Below are 23,144 nucleotides of genomic sequence, written 5' to 3' on the forward strand. Positions count from 1 at the left end.
TCATATGTTCATTTTCATGCCCGTTTACTTGTGATATTTTAACGTTAGGTTGCTCAACAATTGGTGGACCGCTGGCTACCAATGTTACATTTGCTGACCGAATATCATCTTCAACGCTGTGTGTATTTTCATTTTGTTTGGAAATCCATTCTCATCATTCTCTTTGTTTGCTGTTCAGTTTACACTAGTTGATGTTGTATTATCGCCTTTGTTAACTTTTTGTGGAATTATGGGCCAGATGTAGGTAGGTAAAAATGATCGACTCGCAAATTGCGAGTATTTGCGAGTCGCTAACTGCAATGCAGGTAGAAGTGCGAGGACAATTTGCGACTCGCACACGGAGTCACACCGCAGATAGCGAGTCCGCTGTTTGCAAGGTCGCATTTTGCGACCGCGCAAAAAACGGACTCGCAATTTGCGAGTGTGTGTCGCAAATAGCGACTGTGCTGAAAATTGAATGTAGGTGCTGCAGAACACTCTGGAAAACAATTCAGAACACTCTGGAGAACACTTCCTGGCACATGATGATGACATCACAGCCAGGAAGTTTACAAATACACCTGGGAGGAGGGAGGACCACACCCATTTTAACTGCAGCACAGCTAACAGACAGAGCTCCAGCAACCATGGCTGACAATCCTAGGAAAAGGAAGCTAAAGTTTGCTGAGAAGGAGTTGGAGGTGCTGACAGATGAGTGCTATCAGCACCATGACGAGCTGTTTGGCAGGGCAGCCCTCACCGTGCCAGACACAGAAAAGAAAATAATTTGGCAGCAGATCCAGGACAAGGTCAACTCCCTGGGGGTCAGCCACCGGAGTGTGGAAGAACTGAAGAAAAGGTGGTATGACCTACGCTCCCGGACCAAGGAGAGGGTGGCAGAGCGGCTCCGGGAGATGAGAGGCACAGGAGGGGGACCATCGATGGTACCACCACCCACACCCCTGGAGGAAAGGGTAGAGGAGACCCTTGAGCCTGAGGCTGTCAGTGGGATGGGAGATCTGGACACCTCTGAGCCAGGACCAACCGGTGAGTACCATGTGACATGCATGTACCCTCATCAATGCCATACCCCCACCCACCTTGTACACAGGGGCATGCACAACTAAGATAGCTCCATTTCAGAGTAGCAAACACCAGAATGATGCATTATGGGCAATGTAGTCAAGTATGCAGTTCATAGGCAATTGTTTATTAGGAAGTTGATAACAGATAGTAGACACTGACAGTGTGTTCCCTATGTCCCACAGGTCTCCCACAAGACATCCCCACCAGCCCAAGCAGCCAGGGGCCACTGGTCAGCCAGCACACACAGGAGACAACAGGACCAGCCACCAGTGCTCCCTGCACCACCAACACCATGCCCTCTCTGGAAACACCTGTTGCAACAGTGGTGTGCGAGCCTGCACCAGGTACAAGCCAGAGTTCCACATCAGACAATACAGGGCCTCTACCGCTTCGCAGGCGACATAGGAGATCAACAGCAGAGCAGTAGGCAGAGTCAGGGCATGCCTCCACATCACCAACAGAGGCCCAACTGCTACGGGGTCAGCGCCTGCAAAACCAACAATTAAGGAGGATTAGTGGGGTATTGCAGCGCTTTGAAAGAAATCATGGCATCAGTATGCAGCAGGTGCAGTCGGAATTGAAGGTCATCGGTAACAACACGGGTGACCTTGCACTGTCTATGCGCCAACTAGTGGCAAGACTGCTAACACAGAGTGACAGTGCACTGCGCAGGGACCGCCAGCTGCTGCAACGCCTGGATAGGATGGCCTCCTCTATAGTTAGGCTGGCTGTCAACACAACTGGGCTGTCTAGGCGCACAGTCAGCCTCCAGGTGGACATGGGCCACTTTGCGGGTGATGTGGCACGGGGACTGGGCCGTCTCAGCCATGCAATGGACCTCATGGAGGCACGGCAGGTGGTCAGGGGCACAGGCGACACGCCACAGGACAGTGAGGAGGGCTCCACTGTCAGCAGTGTCTCTGCCAGTGACACCAGGGTGCTACGTATTGGAAGCACAAGGCAGAGCACTGCTGACCCCCCTAGTACCAGCCAGGCTGGCCGACCCCGCCGTAGGGTGTGAGCTCCACACTGTCCTTGGGGTTGGGGCACATGACGTCAATGTGTCCCATGCCAGGTGGACTACTGAAGCCCCTGAACTGTTTCTATTGTATATAGTTTTGTTATTTGCACTTATTAAATCACTTGTTCTTCCCACTTAACACATGGACTCTTTGTTATATTGGTGAGTATGGTAAAAGTTGGCACGTACCTTCCAAAGTATTGGTTTGCAATGTGTTCCCGTCTTAGTCTGCCTTGATTTGCGATGCTCCTATCCCCATGATGGTGATGTGGTTGCTCTTGCTCTTCATCCTCAGAATCAGGGTCTTCAGGGGTGAGAGGTAGCCCACGTCGGGTGGCAATGTTGTGCAGGATAGCGCATGCAACAACTATTTTGAAAGCCGTTATTGGGGTATACTGGAGGGCACCTCCACTTCGGTGGAGGCATCTGAACCTTGCTTTCAGCAGTCCGAAGTTTCGTTCTATCATGTTCCTGGTCCTCTTATGTGCACTGTTGTATCGCCTCTCGCAATCATTGCTGGGTGTTAAGTACGGAGTCAGTATCCATGGACGTAGTGCATATGCACTGTCACCTGTTTGGCACAAAACGTACAATGTTAGCAAGGCATGGGTGATTTGCACATTGACCTGTGTGCATGTCTTCAAGGTGTATTCAGCTCTACCTAGGAGGTATCCATCTCCAAACTCCCCACGTTCCAGTCGTTGGTGTATCCCACTGTGCCTAAAAAAGTAGGAGTCATGAGTACTGCCTGGAAATTTGGCAACCATGTCAGTGATGATATTATGAGCGTCACATACAACCTGAATATTGAGTGAGTGGGTACACTTCCTATTGCGGAACAGATATTCCAAGTTTGCAGGAGGGCATATTTGTATATGTGTCCCGTCTACACACCCTATGACATGGGGGAAGTTGGCAATCCGGTAGAAATCCAACTTGGTGGTGTTGATTTCTGCCTCATTCCTGGGTAGGTATATGTATCAGGACATGTGTGTGAGTAAGGCGTCTAGGAATGCCCTAAAGAACCGTGATAGTGCACTTTGGGGTACCCCACCTGCCACAGCAATGACCCCCTGATAGCTACCCGAGGCCAAGAGGTGGAGTGAACATAGCACTTGCACATGCGTAGGGATGGCGCAGCCGCGCACAGTCTGGCGTTCTAGCTGTGGTTTGAGTAAATCTATTAAATCTAGTATAGCTGTGCTGCTAAGTCTATATTTGTCATAGATTTCCTCCTCAGTTTGCAGGAAGTGTGCCTGCCTTGTTCTGTATATCTTCTCCTGTCTTTTGCTCCTCCTCCTCCTCTGCTGTGCGGCGTTGGCTCTCCTCCTCACTGCTATCAGGTATATCTCCGCCATCTTGAGTAACCCAGATGCCTTCTGGGTCTCCTTTTATAATTTGCTAATGGTTACCACCTGCTCTGAGTTAGTGGTAAATTGGAAGTGCAAACTGGGCTTTTTGCGACTAGTCGCAATTTGCGACTGGCTATTGCATATGGTTTGCGACTCGCAAATTGCGACTTCCTATTTGCGGGTCGCAAAATGGAGTTGCAATTTTTGCGAGTTGGTAACGGCTCGCATCGCATTTTGCGAGTCGGAAATGGGATTTTTGCATCCCATTTCCGATTTTGCGGGGTCGCAAATTGCGAATCGGGCCATTTGCGACTCGCAAAAGTTTGCTACATCTGGCCCTATAACCCTTCCAATTAAAAACTACATCACGTTTAAAGAGTTTCTCCTGCGTATCCCTTAATTTGCATCGTTATAGATCCTTCCTAAAACTGTCAATTTGTTTGTTTACATCTTCAAGAAACGGATTGCCACTTTTCATTTTTGATTTCAAGTAGTATTTCTTCTTTGTATGTGTCTATTTCTAATTCCAATTAATTCATAACCTTTACATGTTTGTCTGTCATCAGTATTATCAAATTCAACAAACACTCATTGAGAATGGAGTTTCCCTTTCCGATCATCAAAGAGGATCGGTTTCATTTGAACTGACTCCTGGTGCCTCCAGGTTTTCTGTAAGCTTTATGGTATTTTGCTAAGCAGATGTCAAGTGTTGCATGTTGTTGTTAATTAACCTCTACCTTGAATAAATACTGTGGTTGCTTACATTGTTGTTCAGATTTGCCCCATAGCTTTAACCTTTTCTTCAGACGTTTCTTTGATCATGGCGAGTAACAAGTACTCTGTCAGCCTCCTCCTTCATATACGCATGTACAGATGCTCTTTCATACTTTGAAGCAAATTTGCGCAGCACCGCCTGCTTCAATGAACTCTAATGAATAGTAACGCAATTTAATTTGATTATTCAGTGCTGTGGCTTCGTTCCATGGCTCGTGGCACCGGAAGGCAATCCCAAACAATTATTCGAATGAGCCTATCCGTATTCTGTTGTGCACTCGCTTTGCCATTGGCACAATCACATTTCAATTGTTTCGAAAAATTTGATGAAAATACGTTATGAAGTATGTTTTTCTTAACACCTTACTAGGTACTGATTGTGCACAGCAGCTGGGCCTAGACATCAGACATAAATAGAGACATACATTTCTAATAATACAGATAGATAATAGTAGAATCGTAATTAATGTAATTGATGGTGTTGTGTATGGACATGATTTTTCTACATATTCGACAATGGCATATTTTCCTGCTATGTGCACTAGCCAGATTTTATCAATTCTTTGCAGTTTTCTGCAACACTGTGCAAGTTCAGGAGCCCGTAGAATTCAAGCGATACAAAAGCTTGAATTGTGTGCTTTCACAGGCGCTGGAAGTAGGGGTGCTGGGCGGTGCTGCAGCACCCTCAAAATAATCCAGAGTTCAAAAGGTGAATGAGCAATGAAGATGCCTTTAAATTTTGTTTTTATCCTGTCACATTTGCTGTGCGTTCAAAGACAAAGGTCCGATATCAGACTGTCTTCTAACAAATTGCTGCATATTCTTCTAACATTAGTCCCTTGGCTGCCAGGCCTTTTCCCTTCCTTTGCTGAGCCTTTTTTTGGCTATTTGAGGCAGTTCATGCTTAGGCCCCTCATACCTTTTTGTCTACATAAGCTATCCACTCCAAATTTGCATCCTTTTTTTGCAACAATCTAGGGATTCCAGAGGTACCCAGAGTTTGTGGGTTCCCCTAGAAGAGACCAAGAAATTAGCCAAAATACAGCAAACATTCAGTTTTCTTCAAAAACATGGGAAAAAGGGCTGCAGAAGAAGGCTTGTGTTTTTTCCCCTGAAAATCGCATCAACAAAGGGGTTGTGGTGATAAAATCACCATCTTCCCAGCTTTCAGGAACGGGCAGACTTGAATCAGAAAGCTACATTTTTCAACACAATTTTGGCATTTTACTGGGACATACCCCATTTTTACTATTTTTGGTGCTTTCAGGCTCCTTCCAGTTAGTGACAGAAATGGGTGTGAAACCAATGCTGGATCCCGGAATGCTAAACATTTCTGCAAAATAGACAAAATTCTGAATTCAGCAAGGGGTCATTTGTGTAGATCCTACAAGATTTTCCTGCAGAAAATAACAGCTGAAATAAAAATAAAACTGAAATTGAGGTGAGAAAAACAGCAATTTTTCTCCATGTTTTACTCTGTAACTTTTTTCTGCGATGTCATATTTTTGAATGCAATATCTCTTACGTCTACTGGTCTCTTCTGGTTGCGTGAATATATAGGGCTTGTAGGTTCATCAAGAACCCTAGGTACCCAGAGCCAATAAAGGAGCTGCACCTTGCAATGGGTTTTCATTCTATACCGGGTATAGAGCAATTCATTTGCTGAAATATAAAGAGTGAAAACTAGGTGTCAAAAAAACCTTTGTATTTCCAAAATGGGCACAAGATGAGGTGTTGAGAAGCAGTGGTTATATGCACATCTCTGAATTCCGGGATGCCCATACTAGCATGTGAATTACAGGGCATTTCTCAAATAGTCCTCTTTTTTACACCCTGTCTCACATTTGGAGGGAAAGACAAGGGGCAATACCACTTGTTCTGCTATTCTGTGTTCCCCCAAGCCTCCCGATACAAATGGCACCTCACTTGTGTGGGTAGGCCTAGTGCCTGCAACAGGAAATGCCCCAAAACACAACGTGGACACATCACATTTTCCCAAAGAAAACAGAGCTGTTTTTTGCACAGTGCCTAGCTGTGGATTTTGGTCTCTAGCTCAGCTGACACCTAGGGAAACCTACCAAACCTGTGCATTTTTTAAAACTAGACACCTAGGGGAATCTAAGATGGGGTGACTTGTGGGGCTCTCACCAGGTTCTGTTACCCAGAATCCTTTGCAAACCTCAAACTCTGGCCAAAAAACACTTTTTCCTCACATTTCGGTGACAGAAAGTTCTGGAATCTGAGAGAAGCCACAAATTTCCTTCCAACCAGTGTTCCCCCAAGTCTCCCGATAAAAATGGTACCTCACTTGTGTGGTTAGGCCTAGTGCCTGCGAAAGGAAATGCCCCAAAACACTATGTGGACACATCAAAATTATCAAATACAAAACTGTTTTTGCGGGGGCACCTGCGTTTTTGGTCCTGGGCTCAGCAGCCATATAGGGAAACCTACCAAACCCAAACATTTCTGAAAACTAGACACCCGAGAGAGTCCAGGGAGGTGTGACTTGCGTGAATCCCCCAGTGTTTTCTTATACAGAATCCTTTGCAAACATTAAAATCTGGCTGAAAAAACACGTTTTCCTCACATTTCGGTGACAGAAAGTTCTGGAATCTGAGAGGAGCCACAAATTTCCTTCCACCCAGCATTCCCCCCAAGTCTCCCGATAAAAATTATACCTCACTTGTGTGGGTGGCCCAAGTGCCTGCAACAGAAAAATGCCAAAAACCTGTAGAGATTGAGGGGAAGGGGATAGCACAGCAAGTTGATAAGCACATATTTTTCTTTTATACATCTTACAGGCTGACTCTGCTTTGGGTACCCACACAAGTGAAGTATCATTTTACTTGGGAGACTGAGGGGAATGCTAGGTGGTAGGAAATTTGTGCCGGAGCGGTGATCCTACAAAGAAAAGTGAGGAAAATATGCTTTTTTAAGCACATTTTGAGGTTTGCAGAGGAGTCTGGGTAAGAAAATGTTGGGGGATCCAGGCAAGCCACAACTCCCTGGACTCCTTGGGGTGTCTAGTTTTAAAACATGTCTGGGTTTGGTAGGTTTCCCTAGATGAAGGCCACACCTGGGACCAAACACATAGGTGCTCCCTCCTCCCCAAACACAGGTAGTTTTACAATAGATAATTTTGATGTGTCCACGTACTAATGTGATGTTCCAAACACTAAAATTGTGAAAAGAAACACACTTAGGTTATGTTAAAAAGACCCCTCACCCACCAACCAAGTTGGTGGCATGCTTCATCATCAGGGTCCCACTCGAGACACCTAGTGTGTCACGGGTGTGCTGCAATGCCTGATTACAGCGGAGCAGGTTTTGTCATTTTTACCACATATACTGGTTGGATTTGGCACGAGGATGAGTGACGGTTCTGTGATCAAATGTTATTAAGAAGAGATTTCACAAAAATGAAATGCACTGTTAATAAATGAAAGGCCAAAAAACTGAACCAAAGACTCACAGCTCGTGAGCTGTAAAGCTACGACAAGGCACGAAAACCTTTACAGTCCATTCACACACCTTTCATACATGACATGCACAGACCATTCACGCCCAGCACATTACAACACTCGCATCGACAGACAGCACCACTCCCACTCAAGGGCCCATCACTTACATACGCCCACATGCCTGATACAGCAATCACACCAGCTGATGGGAGTGTGTGGACTGGCGTTTGGCTGGCAGTGTGTTGCAGTAGCCAACAGCAAATCAATGTTTACACCGCCAGCCAAGCGCCACTCCACACAAATTTGGCATCACTTTTTTTTGTTTTTAACAAAGACACCACTAACTGATTAGAAATAAGTACAAAACTACAAACACAAAAGCTCTAACTAAATACATGACAGAAATGCCAACCGTGAAACTGAACAAATGAAAATATAAAATAGGCAGTTTACGCTCATGGTAGTTCCCAGTAATTCTTCTGTGTGTGGTACTTCCTGAAACAGCCACCCACACACAGCCCAGGCTTTGAAGGACAATCTGGGCAGTACATTCGAGTCTCCCTCCGGATACCTCTTCGAGCACAGACTCCACTTTTCTTAGCTGGAAAGTCTTTTTTGGGCGTGGGAGGGATGTGCTCAGCAAAGTGGCGATCTTTTAATCTAGCCACATCCTCCACCACTGCTTCTCTAGGAACTCTTGCCTGTTCCCCCAAAATAAGGCTCTCTAAAACTGACTCCTGATATTTCACAAATGGTACCTTTGACTCTGGAGACCTATCCTTGAACATAATAAAAGCATTAAAAGTTGCTAAGTGGAAGAGGTGAATTGCTAACTTCTTATACCAAACATAAGACTTACGAATAGCAGAATAGGGTTCCAACCTCTGATCAACTCTATCTACACCTCCCATTTGCTTATTATAATCTAAAATGCACACAGGTTTGCGCACTTCAGCAACCTGGCCCCAAACAGTCACGAGGGAAGTACTCTCATCATAGATGGTACTTAGCATGTAGACATCCCTCCTGTCTGTAAATTTCAGAGCTAGCAGCTCATCATTCCGCAAGGCACTGCACTGTCCCCTCTCAAGTTTTTTACAGACAAGCTCCCTTGGATAGCCTTTCTGGTTGCAACGAATTGTGCCACAAGCAAGTGTCCACTCTAAACAATTCCTTGAACAACTGCACTCCAATGTAGAAGTTATCTACATACAAATGGTGACCTTTGTTAAACAGTCGTCTACCAAGTTCTCAAACAATTTTCTCAGTAACTCCAAATGTGGGCGGCAACCAGTGGGGTCAATACTGGAATCCCTACCAATGTAGACCCGGAAATGATACACATATCCTGTACTACTTCCAGACAGCATACACAATTTAATTCCATACCGTGCCCTCTTGCTAGGAATGTACTGCCTAAAACCTAAACGACCCTTGAAGAGGACCAAAGGCTTGTCCACAGCTATTTCTTTGCCTGGAACATAGACCTCTGAAAACCGATCTACAAAATGATTAAGGACAGGCCTAATCTTAAAAAGACGGTCAGAATCAGGATGATCTCGTGGCAAGGCTAAAGCATTGTCAACAAAATGCAGCATACTAAGGAGAAACAAATACCGATTACGACTCATGGTTGCAGGAAATATAGCCATTGCCATCAAGGGACTAGTAGACCAATAAGAAGCCAGTGACGGCTTCCTTATCAACCCCATCAAAAAAGTCAAACCCAAAAACCTTTTCATCTCTTCCAAATTTGTGGGAATCCACTGGGTAGCTCTAGAGTGTGGCCTAAGTCTGGCAGCGTTGTCCCTCAAATACTGCTCCGCATACAAATTAGTCTGCTCAACAATCTCTTCCAAAAACACATCGTCCATAAATAACTCAAAGAAATTGACAGGCAAAAAGTTCTCCGTATTGACTCTACACCCCGGGAGACCAGTAAAGGCAGGCAACTCTGGCTGCTCCATGTTTGGGGCAAGCCAGAGTTCAGGTCTTCCAATGGGAAACCTATCAGCCCCAGGTTGCTGCACTATTGGCACATTAGTGTCCTCCTCTAAAACGGGTCCTTCATCTGCACTGAGAGTGGCTTCCTCATCAGAAGATTCCTCTCCGAAAGAAACTTCACTGCCAGAATCTCTCACTTCCTCCTCTGCCTCAGAAGCAGAGTCAGTCTCATAATCATGATCAGACAATGACTCAAAAAACATACCAACAACCTGCTGACCGGTCATCCTGGGGCTAGCCATGATCCTTCCTACGAGAAGTAACTGGACAAATGCACCACCAACAACCAGCACTGTGTAAGATAAGTAATAAACAAAGTGTGTCTTTATCACAAAGAGTTATGTACTGAAAAACTCTACCGCTCACTTGCTGGAAAAACCTACTCACCAGCTGGCTTTTTTTTGCTATTTGGGGCAGTTCACACTTAGGCCCCTCATAATGTTTTGTCCACATAAGCTGTCCATTCCAAATTTGCTTCCTTTTTTCAAACATCCTAGGGATTTTAGAGGTACCCAGAGTTTGTGGGTTCCCCTGGAGGAGACCAAGAAATTAGCCAAAATACAGCGAAAATTTTGTTTTCTTCAAAAACATGAGAAAAAAGGGCTGCTGAAGAAGGCTTGTGTTTTTTTTCCCTGAAAATTGCATCAACAAAGGGGTTGTGGTGCTAAAATCACCATCTTCCCGGCTTTCAGGAACAGGCAGATTTGAATCAGAAAACCAAATTTTTCAACACAAATTTGACATTTTACTGGGACATACCTCATGTTTACTATTTTTTGTGCTTTCAGCCTCCTTCCAATTAGTGACAGAAATGGGTGTGAAACCTGTGCTGGATCCCGGAAAGCTAAACATTTCTGAAAAATAGACACAATTCTGAATTCAGCAATGGGTCATTTGTGTAGATCCTACAAGGTTTTCCTGCAGAAAATAACAGCTAAAATAATAAGATTTTTTTTAAATTGAGGTGAAAAAAACAGCCATTTTTCTCCATGTTTTACTCTGTAACTTTTTTCTGCAATGTCATATTTTTGAATGCAATATCTCGTTACGTCTACTGGTCTCTTCTGGTTGCGGGAATATATAGGGCTTGTAGGTTCTTCAAGAACCCTAGATACCCAGAGCCAATAAAGGAACTGCACCTTGCAATGGGTTTTCATTCTATACCAGGTATACAGCAATTCATTTGCTGAAATATAAAGAGTGAAAACTAGGTATCAAAAAAACCTTTGTATTTCCAAAATGGGCACAAGATGAGGTGTTGAGAAGCAGTGGTTATATGCACATCTCTGAATTCCGGGATGCCCATACTAGCATGTGAATTACAGGGCATTTCTCAAATAGTCGTCTTTTTTTACACACTGTCTCACATTTGGAGGGAAAGACAAGGGGCAATACCACTTGTTCTACTACTCGGTGTTCTCCCAAGCCTCCCGATAAAAATGGCACCTCACTTGTGTGGGTAGGCCTAGTGCCTGCGACAGGAAGTGCCCCAAAACACAACGTAGACAGATCACATTTTCCCAAAGAAAACAGAGCTGTTTTTTGCACAGTGCCTAGCTGTGGATTTTGGTCTCTAGCTCAGCCGACACCTAGAGAAACCTACCAAACCTGTGCATTTTTTTAAACTAGACAACTAGGGGATTCTAGGATGGGGTGGGTGACTTGTGGAGCTCTCACCAGGTTATGTTACCCAGAATCCTTTGCAAACCTAAAACTCTGGCTAAAAAACACCTTTTCATCACATTTCGGTGCAGAAAGTTCTGGAATCTAAGAGAAGCCACAAATGTCCTTCCACCCAGTGTTCCCCCAAGTCTCCCGATAAAAATTGTACCTCACTTGTGTGGTTAGGCCTAGTGCCTGCGAAAGGAAATGCCCCAAAACACTATGTGGGCACATCAAAATTATCAAATACAAAACTGTTTTTGCGGGGGGCACCTGCGTTTTTGGTCCTGGGCTCAGCAGCCATATAGGGAAACCTACCAAACCCAAACATTTCTGAAAACTAGACACCCGAGAGAGTCCAGGGAGGTGTGACTTGCTTGAATCCCCCAGTGTTTTCGTATACAGAATCCTTTGCAAACCTTAAAATCTGGCTGAAAAAACACGTTTTCCTCACATTTCGGTGACAGAAAGTTCTGGAATCTGAGAGGAGCCACAAATTTCCTTCCACCCAGCATTCCCCCCAAGTCTCCCGATAAAAATGATGCCTCACTTGTGTGGGTGGCCCAAGTGCCTGCAACAGAAAAATGCCAAAAACCTGTAGAGATTGAGGGGATAGCACAGCAAGTTGATAAGCACATATTTTTCTTTTATACATCTTTTAGGCTGAGTCTGCTTTGGGTACCCACACAAGTGAGGTATCATTTTACTTGGGAGACTGAGGGGAATGCTAGGTGGAATGAAATTTGTGCCGGAGCGGTGATCCTACAAAGAAAAGTGAGGAAAATATGCTTATTTAAGCAAATTTTGAGGTTTGCAGAGGAGTCTGGGTAAGAAAATGTTGGGGGATCCAGGCAAGCCACAACTCCCTGGACTCCTTGGGGTGTCTAGTTTTAAAACATGTCTGGGTTTGGTAGGTTTCCCTAGATGAAGGTGCACCCGGGACCAAAAACATAGGTGCTCCCTCCCCTCTAAACACAGGTAGTTTTGCAATAGATCATTTTGATGTGTCCACGTACTTATGTGATGATCCAAACACTAAAATTGTAAAAAGAAACGCACTTAGGTTATGTTAAAAAGACCCCTCACCCACCAACCAAAAGTTGGTGGCATGCTTCATCATCAGGGTCCCACTCAAGACACCTAGCGTGTCACGGGTGTGCTGCAACACCTGATTACAGCGGAGCAGGTTTTGTCATTTTACCACATATAGTGGTTGGATTTGGCACGAGGATGAGTGATGGTTCTGTGATCAAATTTTATTAAGAAGAGATTTCACAAAAATGAAATGCACTGTTAATAAATGAAAGGCCAAAAAACTGAACCAAAGACTCACAGCTCGTGAGCTGTAAAGCTACGACAAAGCACGAAAACCTTTACAGTCCATTCACACACCTTTCATACATGACATGCACAAGACCATTCACGCCCAGCACATTACAACACTCGTATCGACAGACAGCACCACTCAAGGGCCCATCACTTACATACGCCCACATGCCTGATACAGCAATCACACCAGCTGATGGGAGTGTGTGGACTGGCATTTGGCTGGCAGTGTGTTGCAGTAGCCAACAGCAAATCAATATTTACACCGCCAGCCAAGCGCCACAACACACACAATGACATCACTTTTTTTTTTTTTTAACAAAGACACCACTAACTGATTAGAAATAAGTACAAAACTACAAACACAAAAGCTCTAACTAAATACATGACAGAAATGCCAACCATGAAACTGAACACATGAAAATATAAAATAGGCAGTTTACACTCATGGTAGTTCCCAGTAATTCTTCTGTGTGTGGTAATTCCTGAAACAGCCACCCTCACACAGCCCAGGCTTTGAAGGACAATCTGGGCAGTACATTAGTCTCCCTCCGGATACCTCTTTGAGCACAGACTCTACATTTCTTAGCTGGAAAGTCTTTTTTGGGTGTGGGAGGAATGTGCTTAGCAAAGTGGCGATCTTTTAATCTAGCCACATCCTCCACAACTGCTTCTCTAGGAACTCTTGCGTGTTCCCCCAAAATAAGGCTCTCTATCGCTGACTCCTGATATTTCACAAATGTCATCTTTGACTCTGGAGACCTATCCTTGAACACAATAAAAGCATTAAAAGTTGCCAAGTGAAAAAGGTGAAATGCTAACTTCTTATACCAAACATAAGACTTACGAATAGCAGTATAAGGTTCCAACCTCTGATCAACTCTATCTACACCTCCCATGTACTTATTATAATCTAAAATGCACACAGGTTTGCGCACTTCAGCAACCTGGCCCCAAACAGTCACAAGGGAAGTACTCTCATCATGGATGGTACTTAGGATGTAGACATCCCTCCTGTCTGTAAATTTCAGAGCTAGCAGCTGATCATTCCGCAAGGCACTGCACTGTCTCCTCTCAAGATTTTTTACAGACAAGCTCCCTTGCATAGCCTTTCTTGTTGCAATGAATTGTGCCACAAGCAAGTGTCCACTCTAAACAATTCCTTGAACAACTGCACTCCAATGTAGAAGTTATCTACATACAAATGGCGACCTTTGTTAAACAGTCGTCTACCAAGTTCCCAAACAATTTTCTCAGTAACTCCAATTGTGGGCGGACAATCAGTGGGGTCAATACTGGAATCCCTACCAGTGTAGACCCGAAAATTATACACTTATCTTGTACTACTTCCAGACAGCATACACAATTTAATTTCATACCGTGCCCTCTTGCTAGGAATGTACTGCCTAAAACCCAAACGACCCTTGAGGAGGACCAAAGGCTCTTCCACAGCTATTTCTTTGCCTGGAACATAGACCTCTGAAAACCGATCTACAAAATGATTAAGGACAGGCCTAATCTTAAAAAGACGGTCAGAATCAGGATGATCTTGTGGCAAGGCTAAAGCATTGTCAACAAAATGCAGCATCCTAAGAAGAAGCAAATACCGATTACGACTCATGGTTGCAGGAAATATAGCCATTGCCATCAAAGGACTAGTAGACCAATAAGAAGCCAGTGACAGCTTCCTTATCAACCCGATCAAAAAAGTCAAACCCAAAAACCTTTTCATCTCTTCCAAATTTGTGGGAATCCACTGGGTAGCTCTAGAGTGTGGCCTACGTCTGGCAGCGCTGTCCCTCAAATACTGCTCCGCATACAAATTATTCTGCTCAACAATCTCTTCCAAAAACATATCATCCATAAATAACTCAAAGAAATTGACAGGCAAAAAGTTCTCCGTATTGACTCTACACCCCGGGAGACCAGTAAAGGCAGGCAACTCTGGGTGCTCCATGTTTGGGACAAGCCAGAGTTCAGGTCTTCCAACGGGAAACCTTTCAGCCCTAGGTTGCTGCACTTTTGGCACATCAGTGTCCTCCTCTAAAACGGGCCCTTCATCTGCACAGAGAGTGGCTTCCTCATCAGAAGATTCCTCTCCGAAAGAAACTTCACTGCTAGAATCTCTCACTTCCTCCTCTGCCTCAGATGCAGAGTCAATCTCATAATCATGATCAGACAATGACTCAAAAAACATACCAACAACCTGCTGACCGGTCATCCTGCGGCTAGCAATGATCCTTCCTACAAAAAGTAACTGGACAAATACACCACCAACAACCAGCACTGTGTAAGATAAGTAATAAACAAAGTGTGGCTTTATCACAAAGAGTTATGTACTGAAAAACTCTACCGCTCACTTGCTGGAAAAACCTACTCACCAGCAACTACTCTGCACAGACACAGCAATCACCAATGATATCCCACTAAAAAGAAAAAAAGAAAAGCAAATTAGAAATAAGACAACACAAATATCATTGTGCACAAATCTAAGGACAATTTCACACACAATCCTGCATTTAGTACACCACCTACAAACATTTCATTCATGCATGGCAACAATACTCCTTTGGAGTAAACTGTTTTTACTTACCTAAAACATGCAACTACGCAAACCACAGGTCAATCACTGCCAAACCACAAGGAGCCACAGCAAAGGAAGCAAAAGCTTTGTACTAGAACAAAAGGGAGAAAAAAACTGTTAGAATCACAAATGCAAATACTTCGCCAGTTGACAAACACCCCACCATCAAGCATTTAGAAATTGGTGCCTAAGTGGATTATGCCCCCTTTAGGGGCAGATGGGCCTACTAAAAAGCAGGCCTATTTGCCCCAAGGGGGGGCAGAAAATACCTTTAGTAGTGTGCCCCCATGGGGAGCTACCCTTGCCCAAGGGGCCACCCCCTAAACAAAAAACACACACACACTATTCCCTGGTGCCTAAGTGGCTTCTGCCCCCCCCCCCCCCTTGGAGGCAATGGGCCTAAAACAAATAGGCTGATGGCAAACAGTTCTATGCCCCCCTTGGGGGGTGACCCTTGCCCAAGGGGGTACCCCTCCACCCCCCACCCCCCACAGAAATAAACAATTTTTAAAGATTCATGGTGTTACAGTGGTTTCTGCCCCCTTTGGTGGCAGATGGGCCTAAAAAAATAGGCTGATCTGCCCCCAAGTAGGGCAGAAATGGCCAACAGTTCTATGCCCCCCCCCCCAGAAATAAACAAATAAAAAAATCCCTGGCGTTCCAGTGGTTTCTGACCCATTTGGGGGCAGATCAGCCTAAAAGTAATAGGCCGATCTGCCCCCAAGGGGGGGCAGAAATGGCCATAAATATGATGCCCCCTTAGGGGAGCGACCCTTGCCCAAGGGGCTGTCCCCCCATACAACAAACACACACACATTATCCCTGGTGCCTAAGTGGCTTCTGCCCCCTTGGGGGCAGAAATGGCCAACAGTTCTATACACCCCCACACAGAAATAAACAAATGAAAAAATCCCTTGCGTTCCAGTGGTTTCTGCCCCCTTTGGGGGCAGATCAGCATAAAAATAATAGGGCGATCTGCCCCCAAGTGGGGTAGAAATGGCCATAAAATATATGCCCCCCAAAGGGAAGCGTCCCTTGCCTAAGGGGCCGCTCCCCGACTCATGTAAAGAAAAACTACATTTTTTAAATAAAATCCCTGGTGTCCAGTGGGTATTCCTGCTGCCCGATCGCGATGCGATCAGACAGAAGGAATGCTCAAAGATACATCGAGGGAAAGCAAAACCCTTTCCTTTCCCCTAATGCCTCTTTGTGTCCAATGCCTCCCCACCACCACCGGAGGAGAAACTCACCTGTTCTCCTAACGATGCGCTGGAACCCTCCAATGATGTCAGCGCGCAATTGTGTGCTGACGTCATTAGAAGGGGGCGCGGGGTCGGGGTGGAGTAGTTGCTGGGCTGGAGAGACCCTTCATAGGCTGCTATCTTTGAGCACCGTCAGGATTGGCCGCAGGGCAGACTGGGAGCCTGTTTCTGCCTGCAGCGACGGGATAGGAGCAGCGCGGTGGCAGAGAAGCAGGTTAGAGATTTTTTTTTTATTAATTTGACCCCTCCCCCTGTGTGCATCCCCCCTCGCCACCCCACCTCAACAAAGCCCAGCGAGCCGCTCCTGGCTATTGACTATCTTGCTGGGGCACAGGTAGTGTGTAAGGAAAGGCTGAAGGATGTCAGCACTTTTCTAGCACACAATTAGTAAAATTAAATAGTAAAATTTAAATACCTGTTATTTAACAGTACAAATAGTTCAAAATATAGCAGCAGTTAGAGTTAGGAAAGCAAAAACTAAGTACATTTTTTGTAATTCTGCACCATGATAGAAACAAAGATTTTAATGGAATCAAAAAAATATCAAGACACTTTACTTGGTGATGTGCAATTGATAAATATTTTCTGAAACCCGATTTCCACACGTTATTGTTTGGGTGATATTTAGTCTATAAATGACAGCGCGCTATCACACTATGCTCATGATCTAATAGGAACACTGTTTTCAATCCTGTGTTGCAAAAACAGGATCCAAGTGCAGTGAGTCCCCACCTGCACTGTGGACACTTTCCGGCAAAAAGGGTATAAAAGAGGTGAGGAACACTGTCAAACGGGAACTCAATTTGCGGCTTACTAGCATACAGTTATGCAGGGTGGATTAACGTGACTGCAGCTATCAAAACATATTATGAGCTAGCACAAAAGTTGTAATATAGCTAAATGTATAGATGTTAGGGATTTTACACTGAAAGGTTTGGAATGTATGATGAACAGTGTTTGTGGTGTATTTAGTTTCGTTCATCTTATTTTTAAACTCTGAGGTTTTCGTTATTATGATGATCATTTTCACTCTGATGATTTGTTGAACGACAACCCACAATAAATTCTACATCACCATCAAACAACAATAGTTGTGACATAGGGGTTCAAGCTAGGGTTCCTCCTCTTCTCCTACAAACGTGTAAAAAAAACTAAACTTGTTCTCTGGATTCAACAGGAGAGATACACTTTTCCGTCCTCATTTCACCCAACACGGACTACACACAATATAATCAGAACCACCAGAATTTTGAGAAAGGATAGGACCAAATTGTGTTACAGAATCGGCTTAACTATCCAGGCAAGAAAAGGCAAGTTATACAGCAAAATATGGCACAATTTATGGCCATGTTACCTGATTATTTTGTCCTTTTTACACATAGTAAAACTTTATAGTAAAACGTTACACCTCATTAGTATAGGTTTGACACATAAAGAGAACAATCAACAATTATAAGATAGCCAATAAACACTTGCAAATGGTCTTCCATTGTGCAGTAACACATGACAGTGTAACTTTAAATCCATTTGAGCTAGAAACATTTCTTGTTAAATCTGCAAATTATACAGCAGATAACGAATTATATGGCAAATCCATACCTATCCAGGAAAACACTGCAGCCATATTATCGCATAATTTCAGTGGCTTTCAGTATTATGTTGGACAATAATGGAAGTAGGAGAAGGTGAACGTAATAAGAGAAGAAAACAGTGACACTTAAAATCTCCACTCTTCCTTATCATTCTGGTGGACGTTGACATCAGTGGTAAAAAAATGGGTATCTAAAGACAGTGATCTGCCATGTTTATTCTGCGTCTAACTTCCTCACCAGTGATAGAATACACAACACTGCAAAGTCAGAACTCATGACCTTTGGGAAATTACATTAACACCAGGAACTTGATGCCCCATCAGTTACATAAAGACAAGTGAGAAACCTATGGGTAACCACACCAAGTTCCCATGCTTAGTTTGTAAAAGGATAAGTGTTTGTACTCAAAGTTTCGTTTTTAACAGTTGTTCCCAACCGGGGGTTGGGGACCCCTAGGGGTCCGCAAAGCCTCCTACGGGGGTCCGTGACTGCAGAGAAAATTAAATAATATTAACAGATTAGGTCCCCAGCTATCAGTAATGACTCAGTGTGGGGTCCCTGGATTGTACTAATCATTCAGTGGGGGGTCCCGGGGTTCTAGTATTGATAAAGTGGGGTCCACAAAAGTCAAAAGGTTGGGAACAACTGGTTTAGAAGCCTATGGCTGGAAATATTTAACGTCTGGGGTGCTCAATACCAAGGCTGTGAAGATATGATTCCACTTGATGCCGATTTCATCCATCACCAGACACCGTCTGCCCCCCTATATCAGTCTTTCAGGTTCTTCCCCACCCCTGCTTTCTTTCTTTGTTAATGTTTTTCATCTTTCTCTTCCTCCTTAGATTTCTCTCTTATACCATGTGCAAGTGAGTTTGCCAGGAGCACCTTCTACCAATGGAAGCACTGTCATGCCTTGTCCAATACTTTGGATAGCAACAAAATCAATTACCTATCCTCACTCTTGGGATCCCCAAGCTTAACTATGCTAAAGGCTTATACCTTGGGGTTCCTTGTTTCATCATAAACTCACCAAATCTAAAATGTTGCAGCAAGACTCGTCCTTTGCCTTGACCCTAGACAACACGTGCCACCAGCCCTTTAAATACTCAAATGACTACCTGTAGCTAGATGATCAATGTTCAAACTTCTTTGCATTATCCTCATACTTTCCAAAGGGAAAGGACTATAATAGATATAAGAGTAGAAGAATCCAGAAGCATTTAAAGTTCAGAAGAGAGATGAAAACATGGTTCTTCACTAAGTAATCACATTAACTGCTGGCCCTTGGATAGAACCTAGGACGATAAACCTGCTACCTCCAAAAGCACCGTCCAGAGATGTGGACCAATCCCAACCAGCACATAGAACAGGGGCGCTCCAGCTAACATAACCTTGCAATGCCCTTGACATACAGATTGAGAATAATACCTATCAGTACCTGCAGCCTCTCTGCACTTTAAGATCCACAACCTACCTAATGAGATAAAGGACTGGTAACCTCATCCGACACACTTCACAGAATTAGTAAAAATGTCTACTGCGCCTCCTACCTCCAGCCACGAAATGGAGGGCAGTAGCTGTGGTCTTCATGACGATTCTTCCAATGCAATTTGATTTAATCTATGTCACTGTATGGTATCATATCTCAACTCCCTATCTCCTCATCATCATCAGGACATCCATATAATGTATGAAAGGGCCAGTGGGCCCTTGGTGGCAACTGGATGGCATAAATTCAGTCTACACCAGCCTGTTTAAATAACCACTTGATACTAACCACTTAAGAGGAATGTCATGGCCAAGGAGATCTTCTACAAATTGTTGGTCAATGGAGGACTCTAACATCACCCAGACTGGAGGTCCCAGATAGTCACATACTCTGAGCACCGTCATACCATAATAACAAAATGATGATGATAATGCAGTGCATTTCGGCAAATCTCTTCACTTGACATCTCATAATAGCAATCACATAAAGGAGGACTGTAATACAGTCCATCCAGGCAGATCTCTGCCTCCCCCCCTACACCCCCCCACCTGCTCCTTGCTCTACACCTGTTATTTGTCTCAGATACATAAAATCACAGAGTGGACAACGTCCTGCCACAGCCAGCATAGGAAATCATTTTGAGAATATAAAAGATAAACTTCTGTCACAAGAAAGGGCCTCAGGAATTAATCAGAGACACCTCCAGAACACAAATTTTGAATAAGCACGTGTATCTTGCACGCTTCCTTTTCCATTATATTACTAAGCGCTCCATCCCACAACATGATACAACTCCTCAGTGCTCGTCATGCAGAATATGGAAACAATTCCAACACAGGTTCAAAGGAAAGACAACACACTTCTACTACACACCCACACAGCATAGCTTGTTAACCATGCTGGATAAGTGTTACAGCACCCCAGGTCGAGGTAGTAAGTGCTATACAAATGCTATAATTCAATGTAATACAATCCAGTACCATCAACACATCGTTTTGCTCCTGGCACGAGACAGACCTTCCTGAAACTGAGCATACCAAGATGCATGTATTTTCTTATGTGCTCTTAACCCTTGTTTTCTTTTGGCAAGATAAGCACCTCAAGTGTCATAGAAATGTGTCTTCTGCTACTGATTGGATTAGGTATTGAGTTGTTTCTTACACAATGAGATAAAATAATTAAGATTCATTAATATTCTGTGTTTCCTATTTTCAGCAAAACATTATCACTTAACAAATACTACTTTTACCTTAAATCTATGTTCATATTAACATGTCAACAATGGTATCTTGGTGCAACTAATCTTGGTTTCTTCACGAAAAAGCCGAAAGTCTAAGAAAAGTAATACATTCCACCTCTTAAGCAACTAGAGGAAAATATTTAAAGTTTAAGGGTTTTTCGTCTAACATGACTTGGTTCCTAAAATACTTTGTATTCAAAAACTGTTCTTCAAAATATTCCCAAAGAAACATCAGTTCTTCCGCCACAAATCCAAAAGCAAGAGACCTGGCTGCAGCAAGTGTGGCATGACTGCATACCAAAAATGATGTGAGACAAGAGGAAAGTTATCCAGCAAGATTGCCGCTGACACTTCCAAATATTATGAGATTTCAAGGATTCCTTATAAATGTAGTTTTGTTGTCGAGCGTTATCGCATAGTGCATTCACCATACATTTGAAGCCTTTTGCCAGGCTGTGCAGACACTCTATTAGGACTCCCAGCCTCTCCTTCCAGGAAACAAGGTCGATGTGGATAGGTTATGAGTGTGGTACTGAATCACCCACCAAACCTTCATCGGTACGTCTTGCCTCTATACAGTAAGGGTATTTATGGTTGAAGACATCAGCAATGCTGCAGGACACAACCTTGGTAATAGGATACAATCGAAATGGACACAAATTCAATTTACTAGGCACTGGAATCCAGATTCCTTCTTTGATACTTCTCCATAGGTTACCCACACATTGAAGTGACGCAGTGTCATGTTTCCATCATTAAGCGACTCAACAATATATAAACATAAGAAAAACACTAAAGAGAGTCACAATAGAATGGTAAGAACAACACCAAGCAACTAACAATTCTGAGTTGGTTTATGAGTGACCAGAGTACAACAGGAAATATTAAGTTTTACTGAGATTGAACACTGAGCCCTAGTTGAAGTCACATATTGAACTCAATCCCTTAAATAAAATCACTGATAAAGGACATTTCTATCATCTGCGTAACATCATTTTACGTTACAGCTACTTTATAAGGCAATAGGTGTGGTGGTTATACATAAGCTATTTGAATATATAACCTTCACATAAGGCAATTATTATATTTTAGAAAAGGCGGTATATGAAGAATGATGAAATTGAGACAGTTATTGATAAATTAATACAATAGAAATAGACACACAAAAAATCAACTGCGGACCCATTGAATTAGCAAACTTACGATATTTGGCTACTAAAGAGGGAATAGTTTTGATTCTGATCTGGGTTTGAATTAACTGTACCTCTGGGCATTGACTATACTTTAGGGGTTACAGATAATGTTAAACTAAGGGGACTAGATGATTGGGCTAGCTGCACAGCCACAGGGTTGTGATTATGGCACAATATTGATGGGTGTTACTTCTGTGATAACAATATCATGATATGATTCAAACTGTTTTAGATTGATCAGTTTTGCTCATTGAATGAAATTTGCGTCACAGATACATGCTTTTGAACTAAAAATGTGAATAGGACATATATAAATTCCACCAAAATACGATGATGAGTGTTCTAAGGAAAGTTAAAGCACACAGTAAAAGAATTTCATTTAACTAATCAGAAACAGAATTAAATAATTTATATAGATGTAACAAGGTTCTAATCTGTACAAAAAAAAACTACACTAAGTATCCTGAAACTATTGCACTTTGTCTGCACCATGGCAAAATTCAGTGAGAAGAACAAATATGGGTAATGTACAGCACTGCTGGAATACCACCAAACACTCATGCATGTCATCAAACACTGACAAATGCTCAAGCACCAATACATATGATCAGACACATATACACAAGATTAGACACAAATACTAAAAGACTCTTATATGCCCCTATCCAACAAACAGAATTCCCTCACTCTACTGGATACACTTTCGGGCAGATAGTCACTCCGATACCATTATATTTAAGTATTTTATCATTGACACTGCTGGCACCAGTTGTTGTCTCTAAGGTCCTCATTACAAGGATGGCAGTCCAAGGACCGCCAGCCTCGTGGTACCAGTTGGACCACCACAACTGTGGCAGTCCGACCACCACATTACAACCCTGGTTGCGAGGGTGGTGCAGAGTTCAGCCCCCCTGGCTGATTACAACACAACTTTCCGCCAGCCTTCTCATGGCAGGGTCCCTACCATGAGAAAGCTGACCGATAGCCAGTCCTGGGGGCCACAATTGGCTCCTGCACTGCCCATGCCTATGGATGGCCATATGCCTATGGATAGTAGGTAATTACAGTTAGGACCTAGTTTCCATAGAAAAGGCGTTTTTTATTTTGCTAATAACTTTA

At 43.5% G+C, this 23,144-nt stretch overlaps 1 long non-coding RNA gene across 2 annotated transcripts in view; it reads right to left on the reverse strand.

The window, feature by feature from the left end:
- Window positions 1-1,477: 1,477 nt before the first annotated feature.
- LOC138259430 (uncharacterized) overlaps window positions 1,478-23,144 on the reverse strand; it is a 34,423-nt gene continuing 12,756 nt past the window's right edge. Inside the window, exons 2-5 of one of the 2 annotated variants that reach the window (XR_011198729.1) lie at window positions 15,259-15,340; window positions 10,437-10,531; window positions 2,276-2,657; window positions 1,478-1,552 (exon numbers count right to left, since the gene is read on the reverse strand). This is a non-coding gene — a long non-coding RNA (uncharacterized lncRNA). The remainder of the gene's footprint in view (window positions 1,553-2,275; window positions 2,658-10,436; window positions 10,532-15,258; window positions 15,341-23,144) is intronic. The other variant, XR_011198730.1, reaches the window with a different exon arrangement.

This window comes from Pleurodeles waltl, chromosome 9 (genome assembly GCF_031143425.1).
Source record: "Pleurodeles waltl isolate 20211129_DDA chromosome 9, aPleWal1.hap1.20221129, whole genome shotgun sequence".
Taxonomy (NCBI): domain Eukaryota; kingdom Metazoa; phylum Chordata; class Amphibia; order Caudata; family Salamandridae; genus Pleurodeles; species Pleurodeles waltl.